Genomic DNA, 7,764 nt, shown 5'->3' with positions numbered 1-7,764 from the left:
TTAGCTTCCAGTTGTAGGCGTTACGCCTATCAGCGGTACCAACATGTTCCTCCATCTGAACAGGGCAGGACACACAGTAATGATTATAAACTGGACAAATCTAGATTTAAGAAGGAAATAGGCAAGATTTGGTTTACTAATCGGGTGGTCGACGAATGGAATAAACGTAGTAACCATGAAGTAAGCGCTGAAACTATCAGTTGTTTTGAGAAACGATTAGACAACTTTATGGATGGGGATGACATGTACCTAGTGTAGGCCTTATGGTCTCTTGTAGTCTCCTTCATTCTTATGTTCTTATCTTCGAAGTCCCCTTCGTCCTCCATCACAGTTTCGATGTTGGGCAAGGTCACCTATTCTTCATCTATATATTATTTACTTAAAGTAATTATGTGGCTTTTGTCAATGAATAACACCATGGATCTCAATAAACTTGCGTATAGCTTATTCTGTGATTACGGAAAGTCTACCAGACAACTTGAGATAATGAGCAAGAACATAATCGACATTGAATTAGTCCTGGTCTGTAATGAGACCTGTTTAAATGAAGATTTACTGTCTACTGAGGGCTCCTCTAACACTTTCTTTCCGTCTCCTTCTCGATCTTCCTCATGGTCTTCTTCCATCCAGCATCCACTCCCAGCATACCCTTGCAACTCTCTCTCTCTCTCTCTCTCTCTCTCTCTCTCTCTCTCTCTCTCTCTCTCTCTCTCTTCTCTCTCTCTCTCTCTCTTTCTCTCTCTCTCTCCCTCTCTCTTTCTCTCTCTCTCTCCTCTCTCTCTCCCTCTCTCTCTCTCTCTCTTCCCTCTCTCTCTCTCCCTCTCTCTTTCTCTCTCTCTCCTCTCTCTCTCCCTCTCTCTTTCTCTCTCTCTCTCTCTTTCTCTCTCTCTCTTTCCCTCCCATTCTTTCTAAACGTCCCAGCTGTCTTAGCTGGACTGCATCTGTTTTACATTTCATGGAACAGACACCAATGTCATCATTCAGAACAAAATTTCTGAACATCATCACAGCAAGGAGGCTTAAGCAGACTTAACTCTATTCGGACCTGAGAATATTCATCGTTTTATTCAAGTTGTCCCCAAGCGATTTTATTCAACCTTTTGGTAACGCGTTGAGACTTCAGCTATCCATCCATCATGGAGTCCTACTTCCGACTGAACGGATTCGTTTGGTGTTAGATTGAAGAAGATATCTATTGAACATTATAGCAAAGGGGACTAACAGTCAAAGAAACGTTTGTTATCAAGAGGATCTAAACGTTTAGTCAATTCTCCACCTATGGATATTTTAAAACTAATTCCAATGGTCTGGTGTCAATATGAACAGAGTATGAAACAAACGTTCTCTGTCATTTTTTTTTTTTTTTTTTTTTTTTTTTTCATGAAGCTAGGAAATCATGTCGGACGACAGCTACGATCAACGCCGTCGCCTACAGTCGATGCGACCGGCTTGCTGGTGCAAGTGACCGTCATCAGCGAAGCAAGACCGGAACCAACACGCCACATCGTAGTAAAGATTCCTCGACTTCAAAGTCGTAGATTAGACGTCGCTGCCGTAATTCCTGTGATTAGGTTTTATGGATCTTAATAAAGCTGGGAATCGGGTTTCTTGCCTGATTTTTTTTGGCCCCCCCTTCTGCGTGCGTTGCCAAGCATTTGGCTCATGTATGGGAACAGAAACACACTGAGTGGTGAAACCACGCGCGCGCGTACGCACACACACACACACACACACACACACACACACACACACACACACACACACACACACACACACACACACACACACACACACACACACACACACACTCACTCACACTCGGTGGCGCAGCTGGTAGAGTTCTCGGCTGGCACTACGGCGCTCCGGGTTAGAATCCCGCCCAGGTCTGAAAAAATCAGTATCATTGCGCTGCGAGTCGTTACTCCAACTCTCGTGGGAGACGAGTTGGGGTGTGTGTGTGCGTGTAAGGTCACAACATTACCAATAGATCGGTCATATATGAGCTCTAAGCCCTCATGCGGGAGAGAAATAGCTGTCCATCACGAGTCTAAACACGTAATAGAAGACCATAGTGAATCACACACACACACACACACACACACACACACACACACACACACACACACACACACACACACACACACACACACACACACACACACACACACACACACACACACACACACACACAGGTATGATATTTGGAGAATATGTTGGGAAACACCGATTACAGAATATTTTGTATAAAAGGTCACTTCTTCTTCATCAATATATTATTTATTGAAAGGAGGATCTATGTGTCAACAGAAACTTGTAATTATGTGACATTGTCAATGCATAACATCATGAATTTCGATAAACTTGCGTGTAACTTATTCTGTGATTACAGAAAGTCTATCAGACAACTTCAGATAATGAACAAGAACATAATCGAACTTCATTTAGTTTTGGTATGTAATGAGACCCATTTAAATCATGATTTACTGCTTGAATATACCAGTATATGTATCTGTATATGTACATGTACAGTACAATACCGATTGTCAACCCTTCTTGAAAAGGAAAAAAAAAAGTCTAAAAAGATAAAAGAAAGATATCTTCGGCCTAATTCGAAGGTCGTGTGTCCACATCTTGATTCTGCACCTCCAGATGCATGTGAAGAATGTTGACTGGATTTGTAGATGAGAGACAGGGAGATGATTTTGTCTGACGTCAGCCTCATAAACCTGTTAACCACCTTTAGTATATATATATATATATATGTATATATATATATATATATATATAATATATAATATATATATATACAGTATATATGTATATATATATATATATATATATATATATATAATGTATATAACGCTACGAAACTTACCATCTACCTAACTCCATCTGCTTATTTACCATTCTTATTATCAAATCACAAAATGTAAACTAAGATACCAGCAAGCTATAATTTATTCTTATACACTTTTAATTACTTTCTGCCCTTAAATACCGCCTGGGACTTGGATGATGGCGCCATTGTTGGATGTTTCTGCACAGGATAATAGATCACGTTCAACTTTGATATTAAGTGATGAGTATTATGGGATCGTAACAGCGCTAAAGAGAGATCTTAGGTTGCGATAGAAGGTGGTAAGAGGTGAACGGGAACTTTGATTGTGATCATCCAAATTGAATTATTTAGTTGCTTGGACCTGGTCATGGGCAAGGTAAACAAGGACCTTTGGTTTGACTTGAGGAGGTCTTGTCTTAAATAGAATTTTTTTATGTTATCACATATAAATCAATGTGCGTGTGCATTCATTTTGCAAATATTGTGTGTGAAGGTGTGTGTATGTGTGATTCACCACCACCATGGTCTTTGATCACGTGTTGGACTCGTGATCAACAGTTATCAACCTTCCGAATGAGAGCTCAGAGCTCGTATCATCGATCTATGGGTAATGCTGTGACATTACACGCACACACCCACCCAACTCCCCGCCCATGAGAGCTGGAAGAACAACCCGCAGCGCAGCGATACTAAAATAATTTCAGCCCTGGGTGGGATTCGAACCCGGGTGTGTGTGTGTTTGTGTGTGTGTGTGTGTGTGTGTGTGTGTGTGTGTGTGTGTGTGTGTGTGTGTGTGTGTGTGTGTGTGTGTGTGTGTGCGCGCGCACATCCTCCTCTTCCTCCCCGTTGTCTTCCTCCTTCACCTCTATTTTACCAGCTTCTTCTATCCTTATTCTTCCTGCTCTTCCTCATCTTCTTCTTCATACTCTTCCTCCTCCTCCACCCCTCCTCCTCCTCCTTCTCCTCCTCCTCCTCCTCCTCCTCCTCCTCCTCCTCCTGCTCGTTTTCTCCCTTCGTCGTCCTCCGTCCCATGGTTGTCTCCTGATTGGGACAGCCGCGCCTTCAAGCTTCTTTCATGGTTCGCCTCCCGGACCATCTGTCTCCACCTCGCAATTCCTCCTCCTCCTCCTCCTCCTCCTCCTCCTCCTCCTCCTCCTCCTCCTCCTCCTCCTCCTCCTCCTCCTCCTCCTCCTCCTCCTCCTCCCCTTTCTCCTCTTCCTTCTCCTCTTCCTCCTCCTCCTCCTCTTCTTTTTCCTTCTCCTCCTCTTCCTCCTATTTTTTCTTCTTTCTCCTTCCTCCTCCTCCTCCTCCTCTTCTTCCCTCTCCTCCTCTTCCTCCTATTTTTCCTTCTTTCTCCTTCCTTCCTCACCCCGCCGCCTATTTTCCTCTTCGCCTCCATTGCTCGCCTCTCCTTCCTCTTTTCCTCTATCACCTCTTTCCGCTTTACCTTTCTCGACTCTCCTTATTCTTTCCTCTCACCTCCTCCTCATTTCTCCTCTCCATCACATTCCCCTTCCTCTTACTCTTCCGTTGCCTCTTCTTCCTTTTACCTCCATCACCTCCTTCCTCCTTACATCCATTTCCTCCTCTGCCTCTTCACTTCCATCATTTCTCCTTCCTACTTTCCTTTATCTTCTTCCTCCTTCCTATCGCCTCCTCCTTCCTCCTCATTTCCATTCCTTCCCTCACCTCTTCACTTCCATCATTTCCCCTTCCTATTTTCCTTTATCTTCTTCCTCCTTCCTATCGCCTCCTCCTTCCTACTCACATCCATTCCTTCCTCTACCTCGTCATTTCTCCTTCCTATTTTCCTTTATCTTCTTCCTCCTTCCTATCGTCTCCTCCTTCCTACTTACATCCATTCCTTCCTCTACCTCTTCACTTCTCCTTCCTATTTTCCTTTATCTTCTTCCTCCTTCCTATCGTCTCCTCCTTACTCCTTACATCCGTCGTCTCTTTCTTGGATCTGTCGCTCCTGTCCATCACACAGTGGCTAATCGCGTTTTGATCCTTTTCTCTTTGCAAGAAGATTTCCGTGTTATGAATAAATTCGTTTATTGCAATGAAGTGCTTGAGAGTGAATGTCTGAACAACCTGTTACACAAGGGTCCCCCATCGACTGAATAAAATCGCCTGACGGCAGCTTGAACAATTACGTGATGTCAGTAGCAGTGATACTGTTAAGGTGTTAAGACTAGTTACTCTGTGTTCACCCAAATACCTTTCCTTGGAGTATAGTTTATCAGAGCGAAAGCTCTCTCTATTTACAACTCTCTCTCTCCAGCTTATTTTAGTTTCATTCATTTACCCTCCAATGCCCATTGTCTTACACACATATACCAAGGCTTTTTCCCCCTTACAAGGGAGGTAGCCAAAAAGGAAAAGGCACAAAATCATTCCCACCCATTCCATTCCTGAATACACTCCACACCCCTCCACCCTCCCTCTCATCTTAGCACCTCCTGGATGACGGGTCATCCCTGCACCTTGTCCACTGCCCTGGGTCAGAAGCAGTGTCGCAAGACACAGCACATCCACAGCAAGGCCGCTTCATTAAATTGGCGACCCCCTTCTCCGTCCCCCCATCGTCTTGTGTTCATATATTCCCTTTCCATATATACAAAGCATTACAAAGGCGGAGCATGCCGAAAGGAGACCTTTTGGTCCATATCTAGGTCGGATGCAAAAAAAATCATAATAATGATAAACAAATAGATAAATGAATAAGTAAAAACTATGATAATATAAATAATAAACAAAATACATAAATATATGCATAGGTATAGTTGATTAATAAACAAACAGGTAAATATCAAATGATAATAAATTGACATATAACTAATAATAAATGAGAATCAAGCAAATAATGATAAACAAACAGACAAATGATAACAAAACATTATCAGCCCACGGGTACACGCTCTCATTCCTTCCCTCCCATAAGCGGTCCCAAAAAAATCATCAATATTATTGAGGCAATATATTTACCCAATACCATAGCCTCCCTTACATGGCCCCTTTACAGCATCGTTGCATTGTCAATAATATTGTCCGTTACGGATTATTGCGAAATACTATTCATTGTGTACGAGTAGTTTTATTCTTGCTCCTTGTTCTCTATCCTCTCTTTATTCTTGCCTCTCTCACTCTCTTTTACTCTCTCACTCCTCATACTCCGCTCTCTTTCTTTCCCCTATCCCTCCTCTTCTTTCTTCCTTGCTCCCTATCGATTTTTACATTCTTCCTCTCTCATTCTCGCTTTCCCTCTCTCTCTCTCCTTCTTTCTCTTCTCCTTCATCTTTCCTATCTCTCTTTCTCTCCCTATTTCTCCTCTCCTTTCTTCCTTGTCCCCTATCGATTTTTACATTCTTCTTCTCTCATTCTCGCCTTTTCTCCTTCTCTCCTTTCCTCTATCTCCTTCGTCTTTCCCCTCTCTCTTTTGCTTCCTCCCGACCCTCCCTTTCTCACCCTGAATAATCTATGTTCACCCTTCACCATTTCAGAATTCGATCCCTCCGGTACTTACTGGCAACTGCCGCTCTCTTTGCTCTCCCCCTTCTTCCTCCCCCGGCACTTACTCTCCCCTTTACCTCCCCCTTCCCCTCCCCCTCCCCCCTCCCCCTCCCCTAACAGACCTTTCCAGGCTCCTCCTCCCTTGCCACGTGTCTTCTACCCGTACATTTCCTCCTACCCTAATACAATTTACCCCTTCTCCAATCCCCGTAACCATGCCCCCACCAAGAACAATAGATGCTAATTTCTTGTCGCTTGCTGTGTGACACGCTGTAGAAAATCCCCTGGGAGTTTCTCTTGCCGACGTACGCAGGCAGGGACGTCTCTGGAAGCCCTCCTGGGCTCCTCAACCCTTCGGTAGAGTCTGGAGCTGCAGCGGGGACGTTTCTGGAAGCCCTTCTGGGCTCTTCAACCCTTCGGGAGAGTCTGGGAGCTGTGGCAGGGACGTCTCTGGAAGCCCTCCTGGGCTCTTCAACCCTTCGGGAGAGTCTGGGAGTTGCGGCAGGGACGTCTCTGGAAGCCCTCCTGGGCTCTTCAACCCTTCGGGAGAGTCTGGGAGTTGCGGCAGGGACGTCTCTGGAAGCCCTCCTGGGCTCTTCAACCCTTCGGGAGAGTCTGAGAGCTGTGGCAGGAACGTGGATAGCATGACTGTCCACAAACTTAACCCTTTGCGTACCGATTAGCAATTTCCCTTTCATTCTGGCTTTCGCCAAGTTATCTTACTCAGCTGTGTGCGTGTGACCTCTTCTGTAAAGACGGAGTTATAACACTCGACAGTGAGCCCGCCCGAATACATCATTCTTTCTGCAAAGGAATGAGTTTTCTTTCCTTATTCTTTGGGACCCTTCCCCGTTTTTTTTTTTGTTTTTTTTTTTCTTCTTCTTCTTCGAGGTGGCCAATGAGTAAAGCAGTTCGAGAGACACGAACTGGCATGAGATAAGGGGACCCACATTGGGAAGAATTTTGATGCTGCCATCAGATTAGATAACACTAAAATAGAAAAAAATAGACATATCTCTCCTTAACCCACTCAACTCCGATGACAAGATTCCTTGTCATTTGGTCAAATAAAAAGAAAAATCATAAAACACCAAAATGTTTGATCAAACACCAGAAAAATATGACGTCAGTCCTCCTCGCTTCGCTCGCAGCGAAGCGAGGAGGACTGACGTCATATTTTTCTGGTGTTTGATCAAACATTTTGGTGTTTTATGATTTTTCTTTTTATTTGACCAAATGACAAGGAATCTTGTCATCGGAGTTGAATGGGTTAAGGAAGCACGCCCTTCCAAATCTCTCTCTCTCTCTCTCTCTCTCTCTCTCTCTCTCTCTCTCTCTCTCTCTCTCTTTCCACCTACCTAACTACTGATTTATTTGTCTTTGTTTACACACACATACACACACACACACAC

This window comes from Oratosquilla oratoria, chromosome 1 (genome assembly GCF_046742065.1).
Source record: "Oratosquilla oratoria isolate Oo_2021 chromosome 1, ASM4674206v1, whole genome shotgun sequence".
Lineage (NCBI taxonomy): Eukaryota > Metazoa > Arthropoda > Malacostraca > Stomatopoda > Squillidae > Oratosquilla > Oratosquilla oratoria.
The sequence above is the reverse complement of the archived record's forward strand: the minus strand, read 5'-3'. Positions refer to the sequence as shown.